We start from the raw sequence: 13,517 nt of genomic DNA, 5'->3' as shown, positions 1-13,517 counted from the left end.
GACATTGTTTCATATTGTATTTATATAATCTGCCATCCTAACGATATCATGTTTTTATTGTGCATGTGACATGATAGTGAATTTTGCTTCTTACTTCCCTTGCTTGGAATTATTATTATTACTAAGTTTTCTCCTTATCTCCCGCTCTTTCTGTTTTTTGTGTTGTGGCGCCACCTGCTGGTTCCCCATTTGTTAATCATTTTTATGTAATATTTTATTAAAAACTTTAAATGCCATTATGCTTGAGCCCTTCTTTGATTTTCTGGTCTTTTGCCGCACCGACAGGGAGAAAAGTACCCTTCCACAGATTAGTATCGAAATATTATCTGAATCAGTGACCAATGGAGATATCACATAATCCCCCCCCCCCAGATGATCTTTCTCCTGTTTCATTATCCAAACTGTTTTGGTCAATTAATGTGATGACATCTCGAAATAGAAAAGAGTAGAAAAAGTTTTCATTGAGTCAAGAAGGCAAAGGATGAGAGAACATCAAGGACACAAAGGAGTGAATAAGAATGTGATGAAATCTTTTGTAATTTTTCTTAATCATCTATTTAACACGTGTATTTTTTAATCACATTAGCCAAGGTGCAATTTTTCCACCGACCGGACAACTCCTTCAGCAAATGAAATACTGTTGAGAAATATCAGGTAGAGCGGTTGAACGTTCAAAGGTGCTGAATTACAATCTGCTGCCAACTGATCTTTTTTGGGGGGGAACATGTACTTCATAAGGCGAAATATATGACACAGACCATGTTGTACTGTAGAAAAAATACCCAGCCCAAAATAAAGTCTCCTGACAGCGCTGGGATTCAAACCCACGGCCCCAAAGAGACTGGAATAGAAAACCACCATATGGCCGGTTAGCTCAGTTGGTTAGAGCGTGGTGCTAATAACGCCAAGGTCGCGCGGGTTCGATCCCCGTACGGGCCAGGTGTGTTTTTAATTTTTAACAACATAAATAAAGTGTAATATTATTTTTATTATTTATGCAGCATCACTCTCCTATAAAACAAATTCTGCAGCACTTTAGCGGGACATGTACAGACAATAAAGGCATTACAGAGTGACACATCAACAGTTACAGGAGGAACGAAGTTCTGCTCACAAGCTACAATCTGTAAGGAAGTAGGGGGACACATTAGATAGAAAGTGCTGTCATGTATGAGCCATCCATCATTATAGGTAACTAGATGGTGGCCCGATTCTAACGCATCGGGTATTCTAGAATATGTATGTGTAGTGTATAGCACAGCCCACGTAGTATATTGCACATGGGGCACAGCCCATGCAGTACATTGCGCAGCCCATGCAGTACATTGCGCAGCCCACGTTGTACATTGCGCAGCCTACGTTGTACATTGCGCAGCCCACATAGTATATTGCGCAGCCCACGTTGTATATTGCGCAGCCCACGTAGTAAATTGCGCAGCCCACGTAGTACATTGCGCAGCCCACGTTGTACATTGCGCAGCCCACGTTGTACATTATGCAGCCCACGTAGTATATTGCGCAGCCCACGTTGCATATTGCCCAGCCACGTAGTATATAGCACAGCCCATGTAGTATATTGCCCAGCCACGTAGTATATAGCACAGCCCATGTAGTATATTGCCCAGCCCATGTAGTATATTGCCCAGCCACGTAGTATATAGCACAGCCCATGTAGTATATTGCCCAGCCACGTAGTATATAGCACAGCCCATGTAGTATATTGCCCAGCCACGTAGTATATAGCACAGCCCATTTAGTATATTGCCCAGTGACATAGTATATTGCCCAGCCCATGTAGTATATTGCCCAGCTCACATAGTATATAGCAATGTGGGCATCATATCCCTGTTAAAAAAAGAAATAAAATAAAAAATAGTTATATACTCACCTTCCGGAGCCCCCGGATTCAAGCGAAACGGTTACCGACGCTGCTCGTGCGCTCCGGTCTCAAGAGTGCATTGCGGTGTCGCGAGATGATGACGTAGTGGTCTCGCGAGACCGCTACATCATCATCTCGCGAGATTGCAGCATGGACCGGTTACCGGAGAGTCGCGAGCGGGAAAGGCCTGTTGTCGATCCGGGGGCCGACGGACGGTGAGTATATAACGATTTTTTTTTTTTATTATTATTTTTAACATTAGATCGTTTTACTATTCATGCTGCATAGGCAGCATGAATAGTAAAAAGTAGGTCACACAGGGTTAATAGCAGCGGTAACGGAGTGCATTACACCGCTGCATAACACGGTCCATTACCGCTGCCATTAACCCTGTGTGAGGGCAGAATGGAGGGGAGTACGGAGCAGGCACTGACTGCGGGAAGGAAGGAGCGGCCATTTTTCCGCCGGACTGTGCCCGTCGCTGATTGGTCGTGGCTGTTTTGCCACGACCAATCAGCAACTTGGATTCCATGACAGACAGAGGCCGCGACCAATGAATATCCTTGACAGACAGACAGAAGGACAGACAGACAGACAGAAAGACGGAAGTACCCCTTAGACAATTATATAGTAGAATAGGGCATTTCAAATAAGCCTCATTATCTGGACAAAAGCCAGTATCTGTATAAGAACAGTTACCAATGCTGTTGAGTCCATAACATTTCTCAGCCATACAGTATAAGATCGCCTGGTTACATTTTTGTGATCTATAAAACTGAGAAAAAGTGTTTGAAATGTTGTAGGGTCATGTTTCTCAGCCATACAGTATTAGGCCGGTTTCACACGTCTTGATATCCATGTCCGTGTGACACATCCATGTGGCACACGTGTAGCAACCATGTACTGCCCGTGTGCCGCATCAGGTCAGGACACGGACAGCCGCCAGGAAGCAGTGCTACAGTAAGTGTTATTCCCCTGCGTGTGGTGCTGAAGCCGGCTGTTATCCATTCTTCCCTGCTCTAGCCAGCAGAGGTAAAGATGATGACTGAGAGCAGATGTTAATATTCTGGGAAGGAGCCAATAGTCATAAAGGTCCACAAGCTATTAATATCAGCTCACAGCTGTTTGCTTAGCCTTTACTGGCTAGTTTATAGGGGAAACCCAGAAAAAAATTGACATGGGGTCCCCCTATAAAATCGAACAAGCAAATGCTAGGCAGACAGCTGCATGCCGATATTAATATGACATCAAAAAAGGATAAAACATTATCCAAAAAACACCACTTAACAAAGAAATAATAAAAAAGTAAATCTTTATTACAGATATTAACATACAAATATAAAGATAGCATGAATGGTGAGTACCACAAGACATGTATGAGGTATAGAAAAATAGGGAATCAAGTGCATACATATAGTGGAACAGACCAAAATTCAGGCTGCAACACAGTTAAATGATCATAGTAAAGCTCAACAAGGTCAGAGGAGAAAAAAAATGACATTTATTGAATCTTAATTTACCATATTACTGAATGCCTAATCCCTAATGCCCGCATCTCCTGCAACAAAAATAAAATAATAAACCAACATATAATGCCCACGGCGATCTCACGTGTAGAACAGTCATATTGGGAGATGTGACTGCTCTAACCAGCCTCTGGCAATACATTGACATGAGAATTCTGGTGAACTCTCGCGGCCACTCAGTGATACACTGCGGGAGCGATTACTTCCTGTCAATGTATCGCCGGAGGCTGGGTAGAGCAGTCACATCTCCAGATGTGACTGTTCTACACGTGAGATTGTCGTGGGACACTCGTTCTTAAATTGACTATGGCGGACAGGTAAGTATATGTTGGTTTATCATTTTTGATTGCTGTCACGGAGATACTATGACAGAGCAGTACCAGAAGACCACAGCGTCTGTTGGCTCCCGCTTCACCACTGAGAAGAAGCACTTCTCCAGTGTATTAAATATGTTTGTTTTCTTTTAGCAGGACAGGGGTTAATCAGCCATGTGGAAATCCCTGTTTTCAGCTGTGATCGATTAGCCACTCCTCTCTCCTATTAAAGCTAGGCTTTCTGGCCAGATCCTTGTCAGAGTTAGCACTTGCCAGAGGTAGATCTGGAGAGTTGGTGTCTGGAGAGCTGGAAGAGTTTATTGTGTGACTGTTGCTTGGTTTGTACTCTTGGAAATTCCTCATCCTTACCTGCCTTATTTTCTTCCCCCATCCTTCACACCCTGGTGAATACCTTTGTTATTTGTGAGAGTATATTTTTGTAACTGACATTTTCTTTTACCCTTGTCTTTGTTCCCCTGTCTGTCAGGTTGCTGTACTGTTGTGAATTTGGATTCTGGGCTCCCCCGGTGGCTACTGGTGGAATTGAACTTGTGACATCATCTTCCCTGTTCACCTGTTCTGATTAGATCTGGGTGTCGCTATATAACCTGGCTTCTCTGTTAGATGCTTGCCTGTCAACAATGTTATCAGAAGCCTCTCTGTGCTTGTTCCTGCTCCCAGACATCTACTAGATAAGTTGGACATTCGTCCATGTTTTGTTTTTGTATTTTGGTTCCAGTTCACAGCTGCAGTTTCGTTACTGTGTCTGGAAAGCTCTTGTTGATCAGGAATTGCCACTCTGGTATTATGAGTTAATGCCAGAGTCCTAAAGTAATTTCTGGATGTGTTTTGTTAGGGTTTTCTACTGACCATGAAAGTATGCTTTCTGTCTTCTGCTATCTAGAAAGCGGACCTCAAATTTGCTAAAACTATTTTCCTGCTGCGTTTGTTGTTTCATCTCATATCACCGCCAATATATGTGGGGGGCTTCTGTCTCCTTTTTTTTTTTTGGGCATTTCTCTAGAGGTGAGTCAGGTCTTATATTTCCCTCTGCTAGCATTATTTAGTTCTCCGGCCGGCGCTGGGCATATAGGGATAAAAAGTAGGACATGCTACCTGGCTACTTCTAGATGATGCGGTAGGTTTAGTTCATGGTCAGTATAGTTACATCTTCCAAGAGCTTGTTCCTATAGAGGCTTATGCTAGTTCTCTGGCCATGGAGATCATGACAGTTTGACCGGCCCACTAAAGGGTTAAAATCCTTGGCTGAGAAAGGAGAGAAATAAGAAGTCTGCTGAGAGTTTTTTTTTTTTTTTTTTTTTTTTTTTTTTTCTCTGTGCTCTTAATTGGATCACTTGCCAGTCTGTCTATGCTGCAGTCTTTCTTTTTTTTTTCTCTCTCCTTATAATCTTTGAATGGCTTTGTGTTCACCTGTTAATAATGGATCTTCAGAGTGTAACTGCAGGTTTGAATAATCTCACCACGAAAGTACAAAATTTGCAAGATTTTATTATTCATGCTCCGGTATCTGAGCCGAGAATTCCTTTGCCGGAATTCTTCTCAGGGAATAGATCTAGCTTTCAGAATTTTAGAAATAATTGTAAGCTATTTTTGTCCCTGAAATCTCGTTCTGCTGGAGACCCTGCACAGCAGGTTGGGATTGTGATTTCCTTGCTCCGCGGCGACCCTCAAGACTGGGCTTTTGCATTGGCACCAGGGGATCCTGCGTTGCGCAATGTGGATGCGTTTTTTCTGGCCTTGGGCTTGCTGTATGAGGAACCTCATTTGGAACTTCAGGCAGAAAAAACTTTGATGTCCCTATCGCAGGGGCAAGATGAAGCTGAAATTTACTGCCAAAGATTCCGTAAATGGTCTGTGCTTACTCAGTGGAATGAGTGTGCCTTGGCGGCTACTTTCAGAGAGGGTCTCTCTGATGCCATTAAGGATGTTATGGTGGGGTTCCCTGTGCCTGCGGGTCTGAATGAGTCCATGACAATGGCCATTCAGATCGATAGGCGTCTGCGGGAGCGCAAACCAGTGCACCATCTGGCGGTGTCCACTGAGAAGACGCCAGAAAGCATGCAGTGTGATAGAATTCTGTCCAGAAGCGAGCGGCAGAATTTTAGACGGAAAAATGGGTTGTGTTTCTATTGTGGGGATTCTACTCATGTTATATCAGCATGCTCTAAACGTACTAAAAAGCTTGATAAATCTGTTTCCATTGGCACTTTACAGTCTAAATTTATTTTGTCTGTGACCCTGATTTGCTCTTTGTCATCTATTACCACGGACGCCTATGTCGACTCTGGCGCCGCTTTGAGTCTTATGGATTGGTCCTTTGCCAATCGTTGTGGGTATGATTTAGAGCCTTTGGAGACTCTTATTCCTCTGAAGGGGATTGACTCCACCCCATTGGCTAATAATAAACCACAATACTGGACACAAGTAACTATGCGTATTAATCCGGATCACCAGGAGACTATTCGTTTTCTGGTGCTGTATAATCTACATGATGATTTGGTGCTAGGATTGCCATGGCTGCAGTCTCACAACCCAGTCCTTGACTGGAGAGCTATGTCTGTGTTGAGCTGGGGATGTAGGGGGACTCATGGGGATGTACCTTTGGTGTCCATTTCATCATCTATCCCCTCTGAAATCCCTGAGTTCCTGTCTGACTATCGTGACGTCTTTGAAGAACCCAAGCTTGGTTCACTACCTCCGCACCGTGAGTGCGATTGTGCTATAGATTTAATTCCGGGTAGTAAATACCCAAAGGGTCGTTTATTTAATCTGTCTGTGCCTGAACATACTGCTATGCGAGAATATATAAAGGAGTCCTTGGAAAAGGGACATATTCGTCCATCGTCATCTCCCTTAGGAGCCGGTTTTTTCTTTGTGTCAAAAAAAGACGGCTCTTTGAGACCATGTATTGATTATCGGCTTTTGAATAAAATCACGGTTAAATATCAATACCCATTGCCGTTGCTGACTGATTTGTTTGCTCGCATAAAGGGGGCCAAGTGGTTCTCTAAGATTGATCTCCGTGGGGCGTATAATTTGGTGCGGATCAGGCAGGGGGATGAGTGGAAAACCGCATTTAATACGCCCGAGGGCCACTTTGAGTATTTGGTGATGCCTTTTGGTCTTTCTAATGCCCCTTCAGTCTTCCAGTCCTTTATGCATGATATTTTCCGCGATTTTTTGGATAAATTTATGATAGTGTATCTGGATGATATTCTGATTTTTTCGGATGACTGGGACTCTCATGTCCGGCAAGTTAAGAGGGTTTTTCAGGTTTTGCGGTCTAATTCTCTGTGTGTCAAGGGTTCTAAGTGCGTTTTTGGGGTTCAGAGAATTTCCTTTTTGGGATATATTTTTTCTCCCTCTTCCATTGAGATGGATCCTGTCAAGGTTCAAGCTATTTGTGATTGGACGCAGCCCTCTTCTCTTAAAAGTCTTCAGAAATTTTTGGGCTTTGCCAACTTTTATCGTCGATTTATTTCTGGTTTTTCGGATGTCGTTAAGCCATTGACCGATTTGACTAGACAGGGTGCTGATGTTGCTAATTGGTCCCCTGATGCTGTGGAGGCCTTTCAGGAGCTTAAGCGCTGTTTTTCTTCTGCCCCTGTGTTGCGTCAGCCTGATGTGACTCTTCCTTTTCAGGTTGAGGTCGACGCTTCTGAGATCGGAGCTGGGGCAGTGTTGTCGCAGAAAAGTTCTGACTGCGCCGTGATGAGGCCTTGTGCCTTCTTTTCCCGTAAATTTTCGCCCGCTGAGCGGAATTATGATGTTGGGAATCGGGAGCTTTTGGCCATGAAGTGGGCGTTTGAGGAGTGGCGCCATTGGCTCGAGGGGGCCAGACATCAGGTGGTGGTATTGACTGACCACAAAAATTTGATTTATCTTGAGACCGCCAGGCGCCTGAATCCTAGACAGGCGCGCTGGTCATTATTTTTTTCTCGGTTTAATTTTGTGGTATCGTACCTACCAGGTTCTAAGAATGTTAAGGCGGATGCCCTTTCTAGGAGTTTTGAGCCTGATTCACCTGGCAACTCTGACCCCACAGGTATTCTTAAGGAGGGAGTTATCTTGTCAGCCGTTTCTCCAGACCTGCGGCGGGCCTTGCAGGAGTTTCAGGCGGATAGACCGGATCGTTGTCCGCCTGATAGGCTGTTTGTTCCTGATGATTGGACCAGTAAAGTCATCTCTGAGGTGCATTCTTCTGCGTTGGCAGGTCATCCTGGAATTTTTGGTACCAGGGATTTGGTGGCAAGATCCTTCTGGTGGCCTTCCCTGTCACGAGATGTGCGAGGCTTTGTGCAGTCTTGTGACGTTTGTGCTCGGGCCAAGCCTTGTTGTTCTCGGGCTAGTGGATTATTGTTGCCCTTGCCTATTCCTAAGAGGCCTTGGACACACATCTCGATGGATTTTATTTCAGATCTGCCTGTTTCTCAGAAGATGTCTGTCATCTGGGTGGTGTGTGACCGTTTTTCTAAGATGGTTCATTTGGTTCCCCTGCCCAAATTGCCTTCTTCTTCCGAGTTGGTGCCCCTGTTTTTTCAAAATGTTGTTCGTTTGCATGGTATTCCTGAGAATATCGTTTCTGACAGAGGAACCCAATTTGTGTCTAGATTTTGGCGGGCATTTTGTGCTAGGATGGGCATAGATTTGTCTTTTTCGTCTGCTTTTCACCCTCAGACTAATGGCCAGACCGAGCGGACTAATCAGACCCTGGAGACATATCTGAGGTGTTTTGTGTCTGCTGACCAGGATGATTGGGTTGCTTTTTTGCCATTGGCGGAGTTCGCCCTCAATAATCGGGCCAGCTCTGCCACCTTGGTTTCCCCGTTTTTCTGTAATTCGGGGTTCCATCCTCGATTTTCCTCCGGTCAGATGGAATCCTCGGATTGTCCTGGAGTGGATGCGGTGGTGGAGAGATTGCATCATATCTGGGGGCAGGTGATGGACAATTTAAAGTTGTCCCAGGAGAAGACTCAGCTTTTTGCCAACCGTCACCGTCGTGTTGGTCCTCGGCTTTGTGTTGGAGATTTGGTGTGGTTGTCTTCTCGTTTTGTCCCTATGAGGGTCTCATCTCCTAAGTTTAAGCCTCGGTTCATCGGTCCGTATAAAATATTGGAGATTCTTAACCCTGTTTCCTTCCGTTTGGACCTCCCTGCATCCTTTTCTATTCATAACGTTTTTCATCGGTCGTTATTGCGCAGGTATGAGGCACCGGTTGTGCCTTCCGTTGAGCCTCCTGCTCCGGTGTTGGTTGAGGGTGAGTTGGAGTACGTTGTGGAAAAAATCCTAGACTCCCGTGTTTCCAGACGGAGACTCCAGTATCTGGTCAAGTGGAAGGGATATGGCCAGGAGGATAATTCTTGGGTCACTGCATCTGATGTTCATGCCTCTGATCTGGTTCGTGCCTTTCATAGGGCCCATCCTGATCGCCCTGGTGGTTCTGGTGAGGGTTCGGTGCCCCCTCCTTGAGGGGGGGGTACTGTTGTGAATTTGGATTCTGGGCTCCCCCGGTGGCTACTGGTGGAATTGAACTTGTGACATCATCTTCCCTGTTCACCTGTTCTGATTAGATCTGGGTGTCGCTATATAACCTGGCTTCTCTGTTAGATGCTTGCCGGTCAACAATGTTATCAGAAGCCTCTCTGTGCTTGTTCCTGCTCCCAGACATCTACTAGATAAGTTGGACATTCGTCCATGTTTTGTTTTTGTATTTTGGTTCCAGTTCACAGCTGCAGTTTCGTTACTGTGTCTGGAAAGCTCTTGTTGATCAGGAATTGCCACTCTGGTATTATGAGTTAATGCCAGAGTCCTAAAGTAATTTCTGGATGTGTTTTGTTAGGGTTTTCTACTGACCATGAAAGTATGCTTTCTGTCTTCTGCTATCTAGAAAGCGGACCTCAAATTTGCTAAAACTATTTTCCTGCTGCGTTTGTTGTTTCATCTCATATCACCGCCAATATATGTGGGGGGCTTCTGTCTCCTTTTTTTTTTTTGGGCATTTCTCTAGAGGTGAGTCAGGTCTTATATTTCCCTCTGCTAGCATTATTTAGTTCTCCGGCCGGCGCTGGGCATATAGGGATAAAAAGTAGGACATGCTACCTGGCTACTTCTAGATGATGCGGTAGGTTTAGTTCATGGTCAGTATAGTTACATCTTCCAAGAGCTTGTTCCTATAGAGGCTTATGCTAGTTCTCTGGCCATGGAGATCATGACACTGTACTGTGGTACACGGTAGCACCTCTCTTCCCCAGGTGAGAGAAGGGGACAGATGCAGGGCTGCAGTTAGGAGACAGGGCAAGGGCGAAGGCCCCGGCATCCTCGTCATCTGAGGTATCCCGGGGAACAGGGTGAGTTAGGGTGCCCCATAGTGCTAGGGCCAGGGAAGGTGCCCCTGGTCCCAGTTTACTCACCAGTCCAATCATGACAATTGCTTGCAGGAGACAAGGGTGTCGGGATTAGGTGTTTGGTGAATATTTATATTGTATGTAATTATGTAAAAATAATTTACAATTGAACACAGGCGCTGGATGCTGGGACTACTCTCTCATCATCGGCTCATGCTGTCACTGTTATATGTGACAGTAGACATAGCCGGATGGTAGTAGTAGTCCCATTAGACGACACCTGGGTACACACACACAGACACCTGCAGACAGACACTCATAGACAGACACACCCACAGACAGACACACACACCCAGACACCTGCAGACACACACACCCACAGACACCCAAAAACAGATGCAGACACCCGCAGACAGATACGCGTGAAGACAGACGCAGACACCCACAGAGACACAGACACCCACAGAGACACACAGACACCCGTAGATAGATACAGACAGACACGCACATATTCTCCGCTCACACATATTCTCCGCTCACACATATTCTCCACCACACACTCTTCCTCCTGACATCATTTCCTTTCTGCAGCATTTTTGGAATGCAAATCTGCAAACCTTTTTACACACCTGGTTTGGCTGTGGATTTGAATGACTCAGTGTAAGTCAATAATAATAATAATTTTTATTTATATAGCGCCAACATATTCTGCAGCACTTTACAATTAAGCGGGGACATGTACAGACAATAAATTCGGTACGAGTTAAGACAATTTAAACAGTGACATTAGGAGTGAGGTCCCTGCTCGCAAGCTTACAATCTACAAGGAAATGGGGAGACATAATAGGTGAAAAGTGCTCGTTATTTCAGGTCTGGCAATTATAATAACTAGGGATTTTCTTACAAAGCTGCATGATCCGGTCATCAGCCCGTGTGTTTAAGTGCAATAGTCAAGTATCAAGTGCAGTTATCATGTGCATGGAGGGTGTGGAGACAGATGAATAGTAGGGTGCAGATTCAGAGTAATATTTGGAAGGAGGGAACAGGGCAAAGTTAGTTTACTGAGTGGTTGATGTGGTAGGCTTGTTTGAAGAGATGAGTTTTCAAAGCGCGCTTGAATAGGTCGGGGCTAGGTATCAGTCTGATTGTCTGGGGAAGTACATTCCAGAGAGCTGGCGCAGCACAAGAGAAGTCTTGGAGATGGAGGTGCAAGGTTCGAATTACAGGGGATGTTAGTCTTAGGTCATTTGTAGAATGGAGGGCACGTGTAGGGCGATAGACAGATGAGAGAGGAGATATAAGGCGGTGCAGAACTGGGGAGAGCTTTGTGGGTGAGAGAGATAAGTTTACACTGGACCCTGTAGCGAATGGGTAACCAGTGTAATGACTGGCACAAGATGGAGGCATCGGCGAAGTGGCTGGACAGAAATATGACCCTGGCTGCAGCATTCAAGATGGATTGGAGAGGAGAAAGTTTGGTAAGAGGGAGACCGATAAGAAGAGAGTTGCAGTAGTCCAGACGGGAATGAATAAGAGCGACAGTAATAGTCTTAGCAGTTTCAATGGTGAGAAAAGGTCGGATTCTGCAGATGTTTTTAAGATGCAGGTGACAAGAGCGAGTGAGTGATCGGATATAGGGAGTAAAGGAAAGTTCGGTGTCGAATATGACCCCGAGACAGTGGGCATGCTGCTTGGTTATGGCTGAACCCTCCAGGGTAATTTTGATGTTGGGTAGAGTGAGGTTAGTAGAAGGGGGAAACACAAGAAGTTCTATTTTGGAGAGATTTAGTTTCAGGTAGAGGGAGGACATGATGTTAGAGACAGCAGACAGACAATCCTTGGTATTTTGAATTAGGGTAGGGGTGATGTCGGGGGAAGAAGTGTATAATTGGGTGTCATCAGCATAGAGATGATACTGGAACCCAAATCTGCTGATTGTTTGTCCAATAGGGTCCGTGTATAGAGAGAAGAGGAGGGGTCCTAGGACTGAGCCCTGCGGAACGGTAAGGGGACGAGGAGAGGAAGAGGAGCCGGCAAAAGATACAGTGAAGGAGCGGTCAGAGAGGTAGGAGGAGAACCAGGAGAGGGCTGTGTCCTTGAGGCCTATAGAGCAGAGCATAGTGAGGAGGAGTGAGTGATCAGAAAGATCCAGGAGAATCAGCAGAGAGCAATGACCTTTGGATTTAGCTGTTATTAGATCATTAGAGACTTTAGTGAGAAACGCTGCAGATCCGCAAAAAGAATTGACATGCTGTGGAAAATAAAACATTGTGAATCAGGTTAGAATTTTGCACAGCAAGTGCACACCAATTCTGGAATCTCATTGATTAACCTTGCTTGAACAACCCTTTGCGGATTTGGTGAAAACGCTGCGGATCCGCAACAAATCTGCAATGTGTGCACATATCCTATGGCATCTCTCATCCTGATCCAATAGAATCTCATTTGGATTTTGGCCTCAGTCTTGTGGAAACTAAAATGTTCAGATTGGTTACGATAGGCTTCAAAGACACTGTTGGCATCTTGCCTCAGTACAAAGATCTCGATTACTCACTCGCAGGTAGTTGGATCAATGGTTCTTCAAAGCAGTAGTCCTCTTTCAAAGGATAGCCATGTACACTGTCTCAAGAGTCTGCTCATCTCAATGTTCCTGTGGCTGCCCTGGTCTCTATGGAGTCCACTCTTCGTAGTGAGGATGTTTTTGAAGTATACATTCTGCTCTCTTCCTGGATTTGGATATATTGTCACTTTGCAACTGTTTCTCTTGCTGGTCAGACAAGGCTGAAGATGTCACCTCATTGCAGGAGCTACTTGCTTTACAAACAATTGGTGGAAATGTGGCTTCTCTACTTCTTCCCATTCCTCACCTTCAGGCTCTTTACCAGTAGGAAGCAGGGACAGCACGTTACCATTGGTGTTAGATTTCCCTGCTCTGTATTTGGTAATGAATTGCTAATTTGCCAGTCATGATGCCCCTCTCTGTTCCAAGGCTCCCAGTTGGGCTATGTTCAGGTGTAACAATGGGTTATTGTCTGTAAAGAGAAATATTAACATATGAACACATTCTTTCTATTGCTGACCTCTAATGATGGTGGAGCATTAAAATGCTGGGAGTGCTCAAAACTCGAATTGAGCAGGTCAGATGCTCAGATGGACTCAACTCAAGTACCGAACATAATGGAAGTCAATGGGAAACTCAACAGGGATATACCCATATACCCATATGAGGGTTTATTTGGCACTGTGAGTTGTACTTTTGAATGACACCATTCATTTTATAAGGCTGTACTAGAAACTAAGAAAAAAATTCCCAAGTGAGGCAAAAATTCTCAAAATTCTAAAAAAAGTGCACTTACCACCATATCTGCCATCATGGGGTAGATACAATGGTTTGATTGACTCTTGTAAAATTGCAATCTGCCTTTTAATTTTT

The sequence above is a fragment of the Ranitomeya variabilis genome, chromosome 5, assembly GCF_051348905.1.
Source record: "Ranitomeya variabilis isolate aRanVar5 chromosome 5, aRanVar5.hap1, whole genome shotgun sequence".
In the NCBI taxonomy this organism is placed as follows: domain Eukaryota; kingdom Metazoa; phylum Chordata; class Amphibia; order Anura; family Dendrobatidae; genus Ranitomeya; species Ranitomeya variabilis.
Note: the sequence above shows the minus strand (reverse complement) of the source record.